Source organism: Myodes glareolus, chromosome 21, assembly GCF_982192425.1.
Source record: "Myodes glareolus chromosome 21, mMyoGla1.1, whole genome shotgun sequence".
NCBI classification, from domain to species: Eukaryota; Metazoa; Chordata; class Mammalia; order Rodentia; family Cricetidae; genus Myodes; species Myodes glareolus.
In genome coordinates, this window is record NC_142046.1 from 12726689 (window position 1) to 12746195 (window position 19507).

The window sequence follows — 19507 nt, forward strand, 5'->3', positions numbered from 1 at the left end:
TTAGAGTTAGAGAAAATGAAAGTGCCTTTTCCCTGTAGGAGAGGTGGAAATTTACAGTTTCCTTCTTCAGTGAGCCTCTCTTAGGATAGCTTGCTCCCCCCCCCCCAACAAATGCAGCATAACTGTTGAGCAGCGCAGCTGCCCTTCCCCTTGTTTTTTGAGTGGTATATGGACAGCACTCTTGGTGGAATCTAGCCGTGTACAGCGTTTTCTGCTTGGATATATCAGAAGAAATTGTTATAAAAACAAAACCTAAAGTGGACATTTTTTTAAAAAAAAAATGCTCACACTAGCACCCATGCTTTAAAGGTTACTTGAACTGTTTGCGGAGGGAAATCAGTGTTTAAGACTGGGAGGATCCATAGGGATTTGCTAATGTCAACATCTTCATTTTCACCCATGGGAAAGATATTGAGGCTTGGAGCAGTTAAATGACTTGGTGAAATCATTGCTAATTAATTTTTTTTAAACCTGGTATCCATTTTCTTGCAACTTAAGTAAAAAATAATTCCCTTGCTTTCTGTGTACATAGTTTCCTCTTAATACCTCCTTTTCAAGGGTTAGAGGTGTGGGGTGGAATGTCAAGCCTCACTCCGTCCAGGTGTTATATTTGAATACTAATTCAAAAATAAAATACTTATTATAGAACACCCCCCCCCCAAGACGGAGTCTCTGTAGTCCAAGCTACTGGCCAGAAGACACTGTGTAACCTCCACTGGCTTTAAATTTATCTTAATCCTCCTGCCTCAGCTTCACAAATGTTGAGCTTATTGGTGTGTGTCACCCCGTCCATCTTTTTGTGTTTATTTGTTTATTCGAGACAAGGTCTCATTTTGTAGCCCTGGCTAGCCTCGTACTTGCCATCCAGTGCGAGCTGGCTTTGAATTCATGGTAATCCTCCTGCTTCAGTCTACCAAAATGCTGAGAATACAGGCTTGCACCACCATACCCAGCTCAGAAGTAGGGTCTTTGCATCCTTCTGCCAAGACCCCTAATTATGTAGATGTCACCATAACCCTTGTCTCTTTTAGAAGTAAGCGTCAAGGTAAAAAAAATAGTATGCAATATGGCCAGAATTTCTTTCGAAACAAAGTGAAACTGTGGTGTACAAAAATAAACGCAGTTTTACAAAAAAAAACTTGTGAATGTGTGAACAGGCTTCTATTTCTGTGACAATCGAGTTAGGCGTGTGCTTTAGGAAAATGCATCTTGAATCCTATTTAAATGCTACCTCCTAATTTTTGGTGGGGTTTCTACTTAGACTTTTTTTCTTCCAACAAGAGTGAAATAAAGATGCTTTTTTCTTTTTAGCAGTCCAGAGAACAGAGACTAACGTAGCCCAGGTGAACCTGGGCAGCTGAGGATGAGCTAAGCCTCAGCTTCAGCCTCTGGAGGGTTTCTTTCTAAGCAATGTTGAGGATTGAACCCCAAGGCGTCTACCTTCTACTCTACATCTACACCTAAAGCCCCCCCCCCCCGCCCCCGAATGTTTCCCTATGTAGCTTTGGAGCCTGTCCTGGAACTCACTCTATAGACCAGGCTGGTCTCAAACTCACAGAGATTCACCTGCCTCTGCCTCCCAAGTGCTGGGATTAAAGGCGTCCACCGCCGCCCAGATCAGAGAGAGGCATTTTCTTAATCGAGACCTCCTCCTCTCTGATGGCTCCAGCTTGGGCCGCGTTGACAGAAGACTAGCCAGCAACATCACTGTCAGCTGTTCATAAGTAAAAAATGATCTTGCTTGTTTTTCTTCGTTTTGCTTTGGGGAGGCCCACATTTGCTGAATGAACGATGTCATTTAGGATATGAATAAAAGGAAACAAATGTAGCCAGGCAGTGGTAGCACAGGCCTTGAATCCCAGCTCTTGGGAGGCAGAGGCAGGTGGATTTCTGTGAGTTCGAGACCAGCCTGGTCTACAGAGTGAGTTCCAGGACTGTTTCACAGAGAAACGCTGTCTCAAAAACAAAACAAGAAAGAAAGAAAGAAGGAAGGAAGGAAGGAAGGAAGGAAGGAAGGAAGGAAGGAAGGAAGGAAGAAAGAAAAGAAAGAAAAGATCAAAGTAAACAAATGTAGTTTGACCCTTGCCTTCCCCTGTAGTCTGCCCCAATCTAACACACTTGTGTTATACCAGTCCCAGTGCCCTCCTAGTCCCTTCAGAGTTGAGCATCTTCGGTTAGCCCACAGCTGTAGGCGGAAGAGGGTAATGGGTCGACTTGGCAACTTATTCTACAGACATTTGTTTAGAGCTTGCTAGGAGCTATGGGCATTTCAAGCTGGAAACTGAATAAAACATGGGTCTGTGCCAAGCAAGCATGGTGGCGCACACCTTTAGTTCCTGTACTTGGGAGACAGAGACAGGCAGATCTCTGCAAGTTTCAGGCCAGCCGGGGCTACATAGTGAGACCCTGTCTCAGAAACAAACAACAAACCTCTGAAACCAAAACCACAGCAAAATAGTTACGCGATTGTGACAGACGGCCCTCCGGGAAGCTTTGTTCCTTCCCCAGCACTTCAGGGTTCTCTCATTGTATTGCACTTGTGTGTGTTGGTCTTGCCCAACCAGTCTGTGAGTTTCTTCAGGGGAGAGTATAGGTGTCTTGTTCTTATGTCTGTCCTCAGTGCATGATTTGGGGCTGGCACCCAGTTAGTACTGCACCAGTAACCAATGAGAAAGAAAACAGACTTAGTAGCTAGAATTATGGGGAAAATTCAGACCTGTACCTGCTGGGATTATGGGTTCTTGTGCCCGTGTGCCAGCTTTTTACTGGGAATAAGCTCAGGTCCTGCTTGCCCAACAAGGGTTTGCTAGCTGAGCCATCCCCTGAATCTATAGGGCCATTTATTTACTTATTTACTTACTTACTTATTTTTCTACTTATTTGTTTGTTTCAGGACTTTAATTTTAGAAATACCTTTATTTACTTGTTTGGGGGCAAGTGTGCTGTAGAGGCTTGTAGAGGTCAGAGGGCTTTCAGGAATCATTCCTTTCTTTCACCATGTGAGTCCCGGGGATCTGACCCAGGTCAGGAATGGCTGCAAATACCCTGATCCACTGAGCCATCTTACTAACCCAGGGCTATAGTTTTCAGTTTTTTAAAAAATTATTTATGTTTATTTCATATGCATTCATATTTTGCCTGCTTGTTTGTCTTTGTGAATGTGTCGAATTCCCTAGAACTAGAGTTACAGGCAGTTATGACAGTTGCCATGTGGTTGCTGGGAATTGAACCTGGGTTCTCTGGAAGAGCAGCCAGTGCTCTCAACCTCTGAGGGATCTCTCCAGCCCCCTTTAACTTTTATTTTTAAGATTTGTTTTTTTGTGCCTGAGTGTATAGGTACCGGTGGGATCCTGAGAGGGTGTCAGATCCTCTGGAGCTAAATTACAACTGGTTGTGAGTCACCAGATGTGGACACTGGGAATCAAATGCAGGTTCTATGGAAGATCCTGTGTCAATAAACAGATAGACAAACGAACAAACAAAAAATTCCAGCAGGAGGAATTTTTTCCTGTAAGTTCAAGGCCAGCAGCCTTGTCTACAAAGTAAGTTCCAGGTTCCAGGATAACCAAGCTGCTACATGAGAAACCCTATCATCAAAAAAAAAAAAAAAAAGAAGGAAGGAAAGAAAAAAGAAAAAAATTTTAAAAAAAGAACAAAACCCCCAGCAAATGCAAATTATAAATTTGCTCATACTGTTCCCTTTGGACAGTTTATTCTCCCTTTCTCAGGTCCTGGCAACCACTGAACTTTTCCCATTACCTTTAGTTTTGCTTCTTCTAGAATACCATGTCAATGGGAAATAATATGTAGCTCTTTTTCTTTTGTCTTGTTTTTTAAGACAGGGTTTCTCTGTGTAGCCCTGACTGTCCTGGAACTTACTATATAGACAAAATGGCCTTGAACACACAGAGATCCTCCTGCCTCTGCCTCCAGTATGGGTACTGAAGGTGCGTGCCACCTCACCCAGCTTTTAAAATGTGATTTCTGGGACTGGATGGCTCAGTGGGTAAACTGTGTGCGGTGCAAACATGAGGACCTGAGCTCAGATCCCAGCACCCGGGTGAAAGTGCCAGGCGTGGTCATGTGCGTCTGTAACCCTAGCTCGAAGGGAGTGGGTAGAGGAGACATTCGGATCCCTGGACCACACTGGCCAGGCAGTCTACAAATCTGAGCTGTAGGTACAGAGACTGTTCCATGAGTTAAGGGGGACAGCAATAGCAGGAGACACCAGTGTTGGCCTCTGGGCTCCAGGTGTTCATACAAACGTGTATTTTCACACACATACACAAACATGCATACACAACATATATACATTTTTTATTTTTATTTTTTTTTTGTTTTTCAAGACACGGTTTCTCTGTAGCTTTGGAGCCTGTCCTGGAACTAGCTCTGTAGACCAGGCTGGCCTCGAACTCACAGAGATCCACCTGCCTCTGCCTCCCGAGTGCTGGTATTAAAGGCGTGTGCCACCACCGCCTGGTCCATATATACATTTTAAAAAGCTTTCTTTCACCCAGTGTGGTAGTAGTACATGCTGGCAATCTCAACACTAGGGTACAGAGGCAGGAGGATTGCAGCAAGTTCTAGGCTACACTAAACTGCGTTTTCACGCAGTTCAAGGCCATCCAGGGCCACGCGAGACCTGTCGCAACTTCCCCTGTAGTAACTTCCCTGTCTTCCCTAAGTGACTTCCTTCCCGGAGTGTATTGCCTTTACTGCTGTGTTGTATGTTTGGAGTTTGGCTTTTCATCACTGACTACTGCTCTGTCACGTGGATGCCCTCTATCCCCCAGATCAAGGACCTTTGAGTTATTTCCAGTTAGGCAATCGCCCACAAATTTTTTAAAAAATTATCGCATTTATTTATTTTACTTTGTGTGTGTATGTGTGTAAATGCATACCATGACAAATGTGGAAGTCCACAGTTGGCTCTCTCCTTCCACCATGTGCGTCCTGGGAACTTAGGGTCATCTGGCTTAGTGGCAAGCACCCTTAACATTGAGCCGTTTCACTGACATATACCCACAGATGTTTGTGTGAACGTATCGTATGACTACCTACATGCCTAGGGTTAGGACTGATGGATTGTATGATATCGTGTGACTACCTACATGCCTAGGGTTAGGATTGATGGATTGTATGATATCATATGATTACCTACATGCCTAGGGTTAGGATTGATGAATTATATGCTATCGTATGACTACCTACATGCCTAGGGTTAGGATTGATGGATTGTTTGATATCATATGACAACTTACGTGCCTAGGGTTAGGATTGATGGATTGTATGATATCGTATGACTACCTACGTGCCTAGGGTTAGGATTGATGGATTGTATGATATCATATGGCTCCCTACGTGCCTAGCAGGTAAAGATGCTTGTCCCACACATGACAACCCCTGTTCAGCCCCAGTTCAATCCCCAACTCTTCCACCATGTTTTGCCAGCTCTCAGAATTTAACTTTCTGAAGAACCTCCAAAGCCGCCGCACCGCCTCACCAGCTCCCCTTTCCTCAAGTATCTGAGGCTAAAGTTCTATAAATCCCTTGCCAAGGCTTGCTCCCCTCCTCCCCTGCCCCTCCCACTCCCCCTTCCGTTCTTTGATAGGGTCTTTCTGTATGTTCCAGACTAAACTCATTTCTTAGGCTCCACTGTTCCTTCTCCCTCCTTTGAATATTTTTCAAAATAAAAATAACCTTCTTGATATAATAGTTAGGATTTCATGTCTTTTTAGACTTTTTTGTCTTTTTAGACATTTATTTAAATGTAAAAAGTATATTTATTATTATTATTATTATTATCTTGGTTTCAACACAGGGTTTTTCTGTGTAGCCCTAGCTGTCCTGGAACTCACTTTGTAGATTAGGCTGACCTCAAACTCACAGAGATCTGCCTGCCTCTGCCTCCCGAGTGCTGGAATTAAAGGTGTGCACCACCATTGCTTGACTGTAAAAAATATTTTGGGATGTTCTCATTGTGTCTTTGTTCCCAGTTTATTTTATTTATTATCATTTACTTTTTAACTTTGAGACGGTGTCTCCCTGTGTGGCTCAGAGCCGTTTCCCTGCCTCAGCCTCCCTACCAGCTGGGTTTACAGATGTGTGCCACCACATCCAGCTATGCCTAACTCCGTGGTGCTTATTTCTAGATATCATCCTCCTTGCTTGAACTGGTTGTCATCTTATAATGACGTGATTTATAGTTTAAGTTGGGGCAGAATTTCCCGGAGCAGTGGTTTAGGGGCAGACAGCTTCCCTATGACTCCATCAGTTGTGAGAGGGCTGCCATCTGTCCGTCTGCAGTATATTGACTGTCTTTTGTTTTTTATTGTATTGACTGTCCATTGAATAGCTTTTCCTGCTGGCTTTTTTGGTGCACAGCGCCTCTGAGACACACAGGTGTTTGGTAGCTAATGAGGTATTTTTTCTTTAGTAAAGCGGTCGGGCTCAATTTCATAGTTACCTGTGGCAGTTCAGCAGCCCTGGTGGTCCTGAGCTTGCCCTTGGAGACCCGTTTTCAGAATGTCAGCTTTGAGGTCGACCAGAGGGACCCAGCTCTCCTAAGGGCATTTGGCCAGAGGTAAAGCCTTGGGAAATGCTGCTGAGAATGCCAACTCCAGGATGGATCTTTATGGTAAGCAGCCTTAATGTGCTTCCTCTAAGTATTTGAAGCTGTTAAGAGCAAGTGTCCACCTTTCCCCTGTCAATCAATTAGCCTCTCAGCCACCAGCTGGATTATTGTCATGGCAGCCTAGCTGCTTTGAACGGTTTGCAGAAACTTGAGGAAAGTCTACCTCAGGAGGCGTTGCTTTAGGCACAGCCTCTCCAGACAACTTGCAAGGAAGAGCAGGAAATGGGTGCTGCCGTGAGGAGCCTCTGTGACCTCTACACGACCCTCGGTGAACTATTCTCAGTTAGGGTTGGAGGGGATGTTCCTCTCCAGCGGCTAGTAAGCAGAATGCTGATGAGCGCTGTCTAGGCAGGTTTGTGATTGGTGCAGAAGTGATTGGAACCCTGAGCCGTGTCCAAACAAGGCTATGGACAGCAGAAGCTTTGTGGAAGCTTCCTGCCCACCTTCCGCTGTCTTTAAGCAAGCAAAGCCTTTGTTTTCTGGTCAGTCTGTATACAGCATGTGAGGTATGGCCTCTCTCTGTTTTCAAGTCAGTCCAGGAAACTGCTTTCCTGTGACCCAACCCCGGGATTGTCATGTTAGGCCCAGAAAGGCCTCCTCCCAGCAGTCTGTGTTTATGTACTGTCTTCTGGTTAGCCTCGGCTTTGATAGTTAGCCAGCAACGGCCTCAAACTCCTAATCCTCCTGCCTGCAGCCAGTGCCAGGATTACAGGTGTGCACCTCCCTGCCAGGCCCCACTTGCAGTCATGGGCTGGGTTGGTGACAGGTGAGAGCCTGGGCTCTTAGCCGGAGCAATGGAAGTAGCAGTCGCAGCAAGAAGGTAGTCGAGGTCTAGAGAGCAGGAAAGACCAGAAACTTGGGAGCTGAGATGAGAGATACTGAGATACAGCTGCAGAAGTGGGGGGTGGGGGGCAGGGGAGATCAGAGAGCCGAGACTGTGGAAGGGGAGAGCCAAGGCCATAAGTCCTGGTTGCTGGATGCGTTCAGAGAGCATCAGTGGTCTGAGCTGAGGGTTCCAGCACCTGCAGTGAGCTCTGCAGCTGGGGCTCCCGCTGCAGGGTTGCTAGCACTCAAAGCCCAGTGTTGGAGGAGGAGGCTGCTTGTTGGTTCCCGGCCACTTAGCCCCGAAATAGTCACACAGAAACTGTATTAATTAAATCACTGCTTGGCCCATTAGCTCTAGCTTCTTATTGGCAAACTCTTACATCTTAATTGAACCCATTTCTATTAATCTGTATATCACCACGAGGTCGTGGCCTGCCAGCAAAGTTTCAGCACGTCTATCTCCGGGGGCGGCTCCTTGGCTTCTCCTCACTCCAAGACCTTTTTTCTCCCAGCATTCCATTTAGTTTTCCCTGCCTAGCTCTGTTCTTCCCTGTCATAGGATCAAATCAGTTCTTTATTCATTAACCAATAAAAGCAACACACAGGCAGAAGGACCTCCCACACCAGCCCAGGGCAACAAGCCTCTTTTGAGCACCTAGAGATGTCCATCTCCAGCCAGGAGCCCGCCATAGACCTCTGACTTGGAAAGGCTAGAGCTTACTCCAGCCTGAACAATGAGAGCTGTAAGTCCCTGACTTTGGACTCCTGCAGTTCTGAACCTCCAGTTCTCAGGCCCCGAGCTATCAGCCCTAGGTCTAAAGCTCAGTTTATAAGCCCCTGGCCCTCAAGGGCTCAGGACGCCAGCACCAAGGGGGTTGCTCTTTTCTAGTCATGAGCTCATGAGTAGAGTGGTGGACTCCTCCTGAGCCACTGTGACAGGTCATAGCCCTGGCCATCACTGTACAGAACTGGATCCATCTGGTATTGCAGAGAAACAATTCCCCAGTTTGTCCTTTGCTGTCACATGCAGGCTGTGACACAGGTGCCTGCCCATATACACGAATAAGTAGATGTAAGTTCAAAAACAAGCCGCGCTGCTTAAAGTGGTGGCCTTTAATCCCAGTTTTCAGGAGGCAGAGGCAGGCAGATCGCTGAGTTTGAGGCCAGCCTGGTCTATACAACAAGTTCCAGAACAGCCAGGGCTACATAGAGAAAGCCTCTCTCAAAGAAACAAAAATAAACAAACAAATAAATAACCAAAAAAGAAAACCAAGGGGCTGGAGAGATGGCTCAGAGGTTAAGAGCATTGCCTGCTCTTCCAAAGGTCCTGAGTTCAATTCCCAGCAACCACATGGTGGCTCTCAACCATCTGTAATGGGGTCTGGTGCCCTCTTCTGGCCTGCAGGCATACACACAGACAGAATGCTGTATACATAATAAATAAATAAATAAATAAATAAATAAATAAATAAATAAATAATTTTTTTTTTTAAAAAAAAGAAAGAAAACCAAAACACCAATCAACAGTAAGAACAAAACCCCCAACTAGAGCCTAGTTGTGAAGGTACAGGCTCGATTGGTCTCCAGAAGCCAGTCTTTCTATGGTGGCCTGTGGAGATGTCAGAAACTTAAGGACACACCTGGATTTCACTCAGTGTCCTCCAAGGGCTCTGGAACCCAGTGCTTTGTTTGTTAATCACCATATAGACAGTCCTTTGGTGCTGGAAGCTGTGCAGCAAGGTGGTAGATGAGTAACCTGGTCCTCCTGCCTTGGCCTCCACCATGCTGGGATTCTAGGCCTGTACCTCCAAGCCCAGGGAGACCCGGTTCTTGTGGGGTCCAGGGCGGTGGTGGCAGCACAGCAGTGACCTTGCCACACTGGGACTCTGGATAATGTCGGGACCCATGGGAAGCAGGGGAGGACAAGGAGACCTGTAAAAGGAGAAGCCAGCCGTGCAGAAAGTGGTATCAGTGGGCCCGAGTAAGGCAAGCGCTGGAAGAGCTGAGGTTGGCAAGAAAGAGGGACTCAGTATAGCTGGGCTGGAGAAGGGGAGACACAGAGAAGCTGGAGGGGTGCTGGACTTCCTTAGCCTTCTAGGAGACGAAGGGCAAGAGAAACAGCAGATGTGGGAGAACATTAGCTTCCCTAGGCACCTATGTTCCGTCTCAAGACGTGTGTGCTGAGAGCCAGTGGGCAGGGGGCATCAAAGGGAGAAGTCATGATGGAGGTGCAGGCTGGGGGTCATCAGATGACCTAAATTATTGGGGACAGTCAGATGAGAGGGTGGGAAAGTGGAGGAAGGAGAGACCCTGACATTGACAGCTAGGCCCCGGCAGAGCAGCCAGCAGGGAGGCAGGTCTGTCAGGCAGTGTCTCAGTCTTTTCACTCACAGGCCCATGAGCTTAATTCTCAGTGACCTAGAGCCAGCGACAGCTCTTCAGCTCAGGGGCAAGCTCCACCCTCCAGCGAGGAGGCTTTGTAGCAGGTCACTTGAGGGCTGTTCACCTCCTGGTGCTTCCCTTGTATTAGGATCAGTAGCTGTCTGTGCTGACTTCATTGCTTGAAGGAGGAAGTGTGGCTATTTCATAGTGTCAGGAAGACAGGTCTTGTGGAGGTGAGCATGGTATCAGGCCATGGGGTCCTGGCTCTGGGAGGCGTCGAGAAACCCCCAGACTGGACCCTCACCCAGGACTCAGATTGCTCTGTCTGTTGCGTGGATCGCCTTACCAGGCCTTTTCCTTCTTTGTGCCTTGGGGGACAGGCGGTACTACACTCGTGTTTCATGCCAGCAGATTCACAAGGACAAGAGGAGCCGGGACGAGGGTTGCGGCAGTGGGGCAGAAAGGCAGCTTACGCTGAGCTGAGATACAGCATCTGTCGGATTTTCTGCTGGTTCTAATCCTGTCACACAACCCCCTGGTCTCACTGTAATGGCAGGAGGAACGGAGCTTGTTCTACCTGGCAGCCCAAAGAGAGAGAAGAACTTAAAGGTGTTGGTTTTCAGGAGCAGCAAGTGACCAGGCCCCTATGATGTCGTCTTCTTTTTTTTTAAATATTTATTTATTATGTATACAACATTTTTTCTGCATATATGCCTGCAGGCCAGAAGAGGGCACCAGACCTCATTACAGATGGTTGTGAGCCACCCTGTGGTTGCTGGGAATTGAACTCAGGACCTTTGGAAGAGCAGGCAATGCTTTTAACCTCTGAGCCATCTCTCCAGCCCCCCTATGATGTCTTCTGATGTGACTTTTAGTCTTTAGTGTAGCCAGGAGGGCATCCAGAGACACACTCTTCTTCTTGGGAGAAAAATGAAGCATGGGAACTGAGCAAAGGGTTGCTCTGATTTGGCTGCACCTCACACTGTGGTCATTAACCAATAAGCTTGTTTGCCCTCAGCAGATAAGAGTGCCGGCCCCCAAACCAGAGTTCTGTGTGCTGTGATGTGAATGCAGCAGGCACACTTGCACAATAAAGAAATAACCCCACCTGCAGACTCACTTTGTTCGAGCATAGAGGCTGGGGCTTTAAGATGAAGCAGTCATGCCTCCATGAGTTTACCACTAAGTTTACCCTTAGGCACTGGTTGGTTGGTTGGTTGGTTGGTTGGTTGGTTGGTTGGTTGGTTGGTTTTTTGAGACAGGGTTTACACTGGGGTAATAGCAGGGTGTGAGGAACTTCACGGCGGGTGCGTTGTAAGGGTAGCCACTGGGGAACTCCAGTGAGAGTTTATACCTCGGGTCTTTATATACTGTGCTGGCTGCTCCATGGATTGATCCCTACCCATTTGAACCAGAAGGTAGAAATCCCTTTGTCCTCAGACAAGGGTCACCAGCTCCTGCTGTAGGATGCGCTTAGGTTCCGTGGATGCAAAGTCAGGTAGTGTGTCTGCTGTAGAAAGTCGGACCACAGATTCAGTGTAAAATGAGACACCACTTAGGAGAACTGCCTTCTATAAAGGAACGAGGAAGGGGCCGTCAGACAGACGTTGCGTCACCATACCCCAGCCCCCTAACAGCAAGTGTAGGCTCTTTGGCCATATTTTTTCTTTCTCTCTGATAAGCAGTCATAAGTCTCAGCATTTTAGGGCTGATTATGTGGCGGCAAGCAAGAGCTTGAATACAGGTTAAAAACAAATATTTGGGTTCAGTGTGGTGGCACATGTCTTTAATCCCTGGCACTTGGGAGGCAGAGGCAGATGGAGCTCTGTGGTTTGAAGTCAGCCTGGTCTACATAGGCAGTTCCAGGACAGCCAGGGTTATATAGTGAGACTCTGCCTCAAAAACAAATAAATAAATTACTTACTTCAAAAAAAAATTGCAAGTATTTGAGATAGCCCAAATTCAGGCATCTCATAATGAGCCAGGTTGAGACAGGGTTTTGCTGTGAAACAGCCCTGGCTGTCCTGGAACTCACTTTGTAGACCAGGTTGGCCTTGAACTCACAGAGATCCACCTGCTTCCATCTCCCTGGTGCTGAGATTAAAGGTGTGCAAGGTACATTCCCAAGCTCCAAGGTACATTGTCAACAGAGCGCTCTTGTGCATAGAGTCTCAGCACAGTCACGCAGTGTGGAAACTTCCACAGGCACCCTCTGCCGCCTTCCCATTGCTCAGTTGAGGGCAGGTAGCCACGACCACCTCATCTCCCAGCGTCCACTGCATACTCCAGCAGAATGTTCTGTCATGCCTAGGTACTTGGGGAAGTACATACGGTTGATGTAGAGCCTCCATCATTTCAAGTGGAAAAGAACAATAAAATGTCTGTATAGGAGCTTGAAAAAATGTTATTCTGGGGGAGAATGGTGATGCACGCCTTGAGCCGGAACTTCACAGTGAGAGCCTCAGAAAACCGAAACAGTAACAAGTTGTTTGGTTTTCCTCTCTTGGGTTTTTGGAGTCAGGGTCTCATAAAGGCTCAGCAGGCCCAGAACTCACTCTATAGCCAAAGATTGTTGCCACCTCCCATCAATCCCAGCGTCTGCAAGTGTTTTCTAGGGAAGGAAGAAACACAGCAAAGGCTCATGGTGAGGACAATCTATTCTGGACGAAGACATGCAGGGAAAGCAATTTAAACTGTTCTCAGCTGTGAAGATCGTGACCTTAGAGCCCAAAGGAAAGCTAACACACGGCAGACAGTACCACTGCCAAGCTAAGGAAGGATCTCTGTGAGATGGAAGACTGGCTGGAGAATCTCTTGGTCTGCGTACTCCGTGGAAGCGAGCACCCGCCCTTTCTCTTGGCCTGCCAGCATCTTCTCTCCTTGGAGCCCCACCTTTTCCTGAGCTCGATCCTAAGCCCAAACCCAAATAGGATGTTTCTTTGTCCTGGTATCTTTTTTCTTTTTAATCGTATAAGATATTTTTAGATTTGTTTATTTTTATTTTGTGTATATGGGTGTTCTGTGTATATGTCTGTGTGCCACATGTGTGCCTGGTGTCTACAAAGGTCTGGGGAGGCTTTCAGATGCCCTGGAACCAGAGTTACAGACGATTGTGAACCGTACTGTGGGAATCAAGCCTGGGTCTTCTGCAAGAGCAACAAATGCTCTTAATCGCTCCAGTCCCACGTTTCCTGATATCTTATTGTAAGGGTTGGGGAAAAGGAAGTAGTTCTCCTGAACCCGGAGCTTTCTGTGTGCTTGTTCTTGCTGGGAGACTGTTTTCCTGCCTCTTGGAGCTACCCTGTCATGTCAGTGTGATACCTGGCTTCCCTCTCATGTCAGTGTGATACCTATAAAAGTCTATATTGAAGGATCCAGAGGGACTGCCAGTCCTTGATCAGATGAGCTAGGGCACTCTCTCAACTTGGTACTGTTGGTATTTGGATCAGATTGTAGGCGTTTAGTAGCACCCCCTGGCCAAGATATTCCCTGGGGGTAGATTCATTCCCTGTCTCAAAGCATTGAACTGTCCGATCCGCTCTGGATTTCTGAGATCCAAGGAAGCGCTCCATTCCATCTCCCTCTCTTCAGCGCACACTTCCCCATTATGTTGCTCTCTGGGAAATACAGATGCCACTTCTGCTAATGCGTCTGCTGGCCACATCTCAGTTCTGCTGACTTACAGAGAGTCTGTGCTGAAAGGACCTCGGTGGTTGGCAGAGAAATGCACTCAGACTGGAGACTAAATGGGCATTGGTACATGAGCACCCCTGTTGGTGGTGCAAGAAAGGGGCGCATAGGGCTGGAGAGATGGCTCAGTGGTTAAGAGCATAGGCTGCTCTTCCAGAGGTCCTGAGTTCAATTCCCAGCAACCACATGTGCTCACAACCATCTGAAATAAGATCTGGTGCCCTCTTCTGGCGCACGGGCATACATGGAGGCAGAATGTTGTATACATAATAAAGATAAATAAATAAATCTTTAAAAAAAAAAGAAAGAGAGGGGCACATATAGAAAGGGGCACATACAGAAAGGGGCACATATAGAAAGGGGCACATATAGAAAGGGGCACATATAAACTGCCTCCTGTGGCACTGTTATTTTTTTTTTCATTGCTCTTTTCCCGGTGTGCGTGTATGTGTAATGCTAGGGATTGAACCCTGGGCCACTAAGCTGCCCTGCCTCCCTTTAAGTGTTGAGACTTGGAGTATGTTTCCTGATAGGCCTGGAACCTGCAATCCTCCTGCCTTAGCTGCTGAGTCACTAGGATTACTGGTGTGGCCCCTCTGCCCGGTCTTCCTTTTTTTTTTTTTTTTTTTTTTTTGGGCGGGGGGTTCAAAGTATCAAAATAAGGCTTTAAGAAAATGTGAATTGTTGTAGTTTCTGTTTCTTGCTGGTCTTCCCACCTGTGTGTATTTTTATAATGTTCCTTTTGTCCAAGGAACACTGTGTTTAGGCAACCATAGGAAGAACAAGGTAACTCCCTTTATTTTATTTATTATCGTGTCTCTTATTATTTTTGGTGCTAATTATGGAAGCCAGGGCCAAGTCCATGTCCCCAGGGCCATTCTTGGCATTGACCGGCCTGAGAGACCTTCTTGAACTTTTGGCTCTCAACCTCATGAAACGGGAAAATGTAAGGAGGATGTCTCTCGAAAGAGAAAGTGAAATCATTTCTGTAACTTGACTTGGCCTGGCACCCTTTTGGTCTTGGTTAGGGCTTGCTTTCCGATAGCAGATGCTCTTTGGCATGCACTCCTCAGGATCTGGCAGGCAGCTCATGTCGTGGATGTCATCACCTTGGGCATCCAAGCCTCTCTCTCTCTCTCTCTCTCTTTTTTTTTTTTTTTGACAGGGTTTCTTTGTAGCTTTGGAGCCTGTCCAAAAGATTTGTAGACCAGGCTGAGCTCGAACTCACAGAGATCCGCCTGCCTCTGCCTCCTGAGTGCTGCATTAAAGGCGTGCACCACCACCGCCTGGCTGGGCATCCAAGTCTTACGCAGTATCTGGGTGTGCTCACCATGGTAATCAAGCCATCGTCAACCCAGCTTTCACACCCTCGGGCCCCATTCTTCCCTCCCATTCCCTACCACCCCAGAATCAAACGTAAATGGCTATGCAGCAGCCACTCAGCAGTTGCAGAGAGGGCATCATGTTCTTGCAGTGACTCATGATTTGTGGTATCTATTTTGGTTTCTCTTGCATCTGCAAGTACAGTTGAGATACAAATAGTAAATTAAAATCTTAGGTAAATGCTGTTTATAAGGGTAAGTGGGGGGCATCGTCTGAAGACTGTGACAGTCCCGTGTTAAGAAAAACCACATTATTTATTCCCTTTTTTCTTTCTTTTCAAGTGAAGTTAATGCACTTTATTTTTAGACAACCTACATGACACATCTTTTCTTAAAACCACAGTGTTTCCTCTCCAAATAAATCACAGCCAAAGTAAAGCTCAAGGTGAGACCAGCACCACTGTTCTCGGTCCTGGTGTCACACAGATGGTAAACTGCAGCCGGCTTTGGTGACAAGTGATTGGTCCAGTGTAATCTCCAATTTGTTTTTTCAAAACAAGGATATTACATAAGAGCTTTTCCAGCATGAGTCTGTAGCTTTCTGACCATATAAAGGTACTCCCCAATCCAATCTAGACGCTGTGAAGACAGGCAGAAGGACAACCACAAACTGCTAAGGGCCTATCAGTGCATGCAGATCGACATTTATTTATTTTGGTTCTTCCAGACAGGGTTTCTCTGTAGCAGTGGAGCCCACTTTGTAGACCACGCTGGCCTTGAATTCACAGAGATCCACCAGCTTCTGCCTTTCGAGTGCTGGAATTAAAGGTCCGACTTTATTTTATTTTTTAACGCAGAGTTTTCTATGTAGACCAGGCTGGCCTGGAAACTCACAGAGATCTACCAGCCTGGTCTACATAGTGAGTTCTTGGATAGCCAGGGCTACATAGTAAGATTCTGTCTTAAAAAAAAAAATAGTGTGTGTGTTGGGGTACAGTTTGGGGGTAGAGCATGAGTTTATCACACAGAAGATTCTGGATCTGTCTCCAGGACAAAACAACAGCCCAGCAAGGCAGTGCGTTCTAAGATGGCGGCTGTTCTTCCCTGAGCGTTGCTCGTGTCTCTACGATTTCACGGCAGCACAGTCCTCACTGCATCTGTGTGAGGACCACGGAAAGAGTTTCCTGACCCATCTGGTTCGCAGGCTTGTACTGCAGGACAGCCACTGCTCACCTGCATTGTCCTTCAAGAATGAAGACAGATGTCCCCAGCAGGCCCTGTGGGAAGACCTCTGAGCTCTCTGTTTAAGCTGCAGGATTTGAACTGGGTCTTCTGAACACTGGGGCAGTGCGAGAGTGGAGAACCCTGGATGAGTCACCTCCTTCAGCTATGGGGCCCACCAGAGATCACAGAACTCCACTCGTCTATACCAGAAGGTTCTGTGTGGGCATTTTGCCAAATCGTCATGCCATATGAGATGTCGTGGATGGGACAGGGACGAAGGTGCAGGACAGGAAGGAGGCTGTCCAGGGCCTGTAAGAGTCCTCACCAAGCCCTGCTGCCCTGCGCAGTCCTCCCAGAGCTCCATGGCACTCACCAGTTGGTCTGCCCCTTCACTCTTCTACTGCACCTGCTTTCCTGCCTGAAAAATGCTTCCTGCAGAGCCCCAGCCCTGACCACATTAGTTCATTACAATGTGTGCAGGTACATGACATAAGAGCGTGCCTGTGCGGGTGTCCTCGCGGGTGTCCTCGCGGGGGTGTGTGGGCGCACGTGGACATCAGAGGACAGGGCTGGGTGTTGTTCCTCAGGAGCTGACCGTCTTTCTGAGATGGTCTCTGACTAGGACTTGGGGCTCACCTAAGCAAGACTGACAGGCCGCAAGCCCCAGCCAGCCCCTCCCATCGGTCTTTCCAGCACTTGGGTCACAGATACATTTCACCACGCCTGGCTTTGTATGTGGGTGCTGAGGTTCAGGCTCAGGTCTTTGTGCTTGTGTGGCCCGAGGTGGATGGAGGTTGAGTACTTGATCAGCTCTAGATGGCTCTTGGTCTCTCCACACAGAGGAGATCTGCAAAGTAGAGGCAGAGATGGATTATATGCTAGAAAATAGCCTGGGCCACTGATTCTTGGTGCTAAAATGGGCTCTAATCCATCTTTCCCTTTTGGTATTGGATTACAGAATGTAGGGCAGGACTGGGATTGGCTGTTAAGAATACCCTGGACAAATATATGTTCTGAGAGCGTAGGGAGGGAGCATACTGCGGCTGGTGTGACTTTGGACACCTGGGCTTGGCTTGTATCACTACCTTCCCCAACCAGAACGTCTCAAGGGCAAAATCTTCCACTGCATTTAAATTAATTATTGGTAGCAAAAGATACATTCATCCCAAGTCATTTGTTAAGTTCAGATAAAGCAGAGGGGTCAACTATGTGTAGGTCAGTGGCAGAGCACTGCGGCACGGCACCAAGGCAGCCGCAGGGAAGCATGCCTTTCGACTGGAGTAGGGAGCCAGGGGGCGGCGGAGTCCTGCGGTCAGCTGAGGTTGCTCTGCTGGCTTTAACAGAAGCCCAGGACACCGTGCACACCCTGCACACCCTGCACACCCTGCACACCGTGCGTGCCCCCGCACATGCCCCAGCTCTCCTCACAGAGACAGCAGACAAGAGCAGTGGAGTCCTCCAGAGTGGTTCCAGAGCCCTCTTCGCTGCTTTGTTTTGTTGTTGTCTTTTCCTAGTAGAAGCATGGAGCGACACTGGAACACATCAGCAATTAAAGCTAATCATTTTATTTCATAAAAGGAACATTTGCTCTACATTTTCCCAATTTGCCTATGCGTCTAAAAAATAGTTGTATGTAACAACATTAAAGAAAAAAAGAGGTCACGAATTTGACTAGAGCCATGAGGGATGTTTGGCAGGATTCCGATGGAGGGAAGGAAGGGAGAAATGAGGTAATATTATAACCCCAGAAAATAAATTAGCCAGGCGGTGGTGGCACATGCATCCTAGCACTTGGGAGGCAGAGGCAGGCAGAGTTCTGTGAGTTCAAGGCCAGCCTGGTCTACAGAATGAGTTCCAGAACAGCCAGGCCTACACAGAGAAACCCTTTCTTGAAATATCAAAATGAGGGGCTGGAGAGATGGCTCAGTGGTTAAGAGCATTGCCTGCTTTTCCAAAGGTCCTGAGTTCAATTCCCAGCAACCACATGGTGGCTCACAACCATCTGAAATGAGATCTGTCTGATATCCTCTTCTGGCCTGCAGGCAGACACACAGACAGAATATTGTATACATAATAAATAAATAAATAAATAGACATTTAAAAAAAAAGAAAAAAAGAAATATCAAAATGAATAAATAAATTAAAAAATTAAAAAGTCAAAGAGTCTCCCAAGAGCTGTCATTCCCAGGTGGAAGGTACGGAGTTAAGGCACAGAGAGAATAAATAATTTAGATCACAAACCAACAACAAAAACCAGTTGTGTTTGCATTTGGATCATAGACATGCTAACCTTCAATGAAACAGATAGGATTCTAACGCCCTAGTGATTTCATTTACTATAATTAATTACCTAATTAATTAATTGGGGTGGGGCAGCTGTAGGGCTGGAGAGATGGCTGAGTGGCCTGACCTGAATTCTACCCCTAGGACCCTCTAGAGATGGAGGGAAAGCCAGGTGCAGCGGTGACCCTCTAATCTCAGCACCCAGGAGGCTGAGGCAGGAGCATTGCAACCTTGAGGTCAACTTGCACTAAATAAAATGAAAATCTGCCCAGGTTTCCTGGTTTCACTTGAAATTGTGGTCACAAACCTCAAATTGGCTCTTAGAGCTGTCCAGAAATGGTAACGTGCAGGAATTCACTCCGCTGGTCTCTGGGAAGATACTTCTTTCCTTCACTAACACTGCTCACTGCCCCCACCCCGTTAGGTCAGGCGCTGCATGCCCCAGCTCCGTCCCCCCATCCCCAGAAAGGGGAGGCGGTCTTCCTGTCGTCTTTTCTGTTGGATTCTCTTCTGTTTATTTTTGCCCGCGAATGCTCTGCTCTCTCACAGCTTTCAGAGCAGACAAAGCTTCCTCTGCGTTCTCATCTGTCCCGTTAGTTTATTTGTTCTCCTTCTCGCAGTCCTCCAAGGTTATCTGCCGACTGTCCTCTCTCCTCTCACTGAGGGCCAAGCTCACATCTCCAGTCTTACCTCCTATTTCTCTCTCTGTAGTTTTTTTTTTAAAACTTTGGTTTTTATTTTTATTTGTGCATGTGTGCATGTACATGTATGTATGTGTCATATTCACGCAGGTATCTGAAGAGGCCAGAAGAAGGCACTGATCTGTTGGAGCCAGAGTTACTGGAGGTTGTGAGCCACTCTTTGGGGTTTTTTTTGTGTGTGTGTGTGTGTGTGGTTTTTTGTTTGTTTGTTTGTTTGTTTGTTTGTTTTTTTCAAGACGGGGTTTCTTTGTAGCTTTGGTGCCTGTCCTGGAACTAGCTCTTGTAGACCAGGCTGACCTCGAACCCACAGAGGTCCGCCTGCCTCTGCCTCCCGAGTGCTGGGATGAATGGTGTGCGCCACCACGGCCCGGCTCGAGCCACTCCTTGTGAGTGCTTGGAGTAGCAAGTGCTCCTCACTGCTGAGCTATCTTTCCAGGACCCCCCAT

The 19507-nt window shown here is 47.1% G+C and overlaps 1 protein-coding gene across 2 annotated transcripts in view; it reads left to right on the top strand.

Annotated features, from left to right (window-relative positions):
- The window catches only part of Stxbp1 (syntaxin binding protein 1), a 62580-nt gene that overhangs the window by 1323 nt on the left and 41750 nt on the right, over positions 1-19507 (top strand). The window lies entirely within an intron of this gene.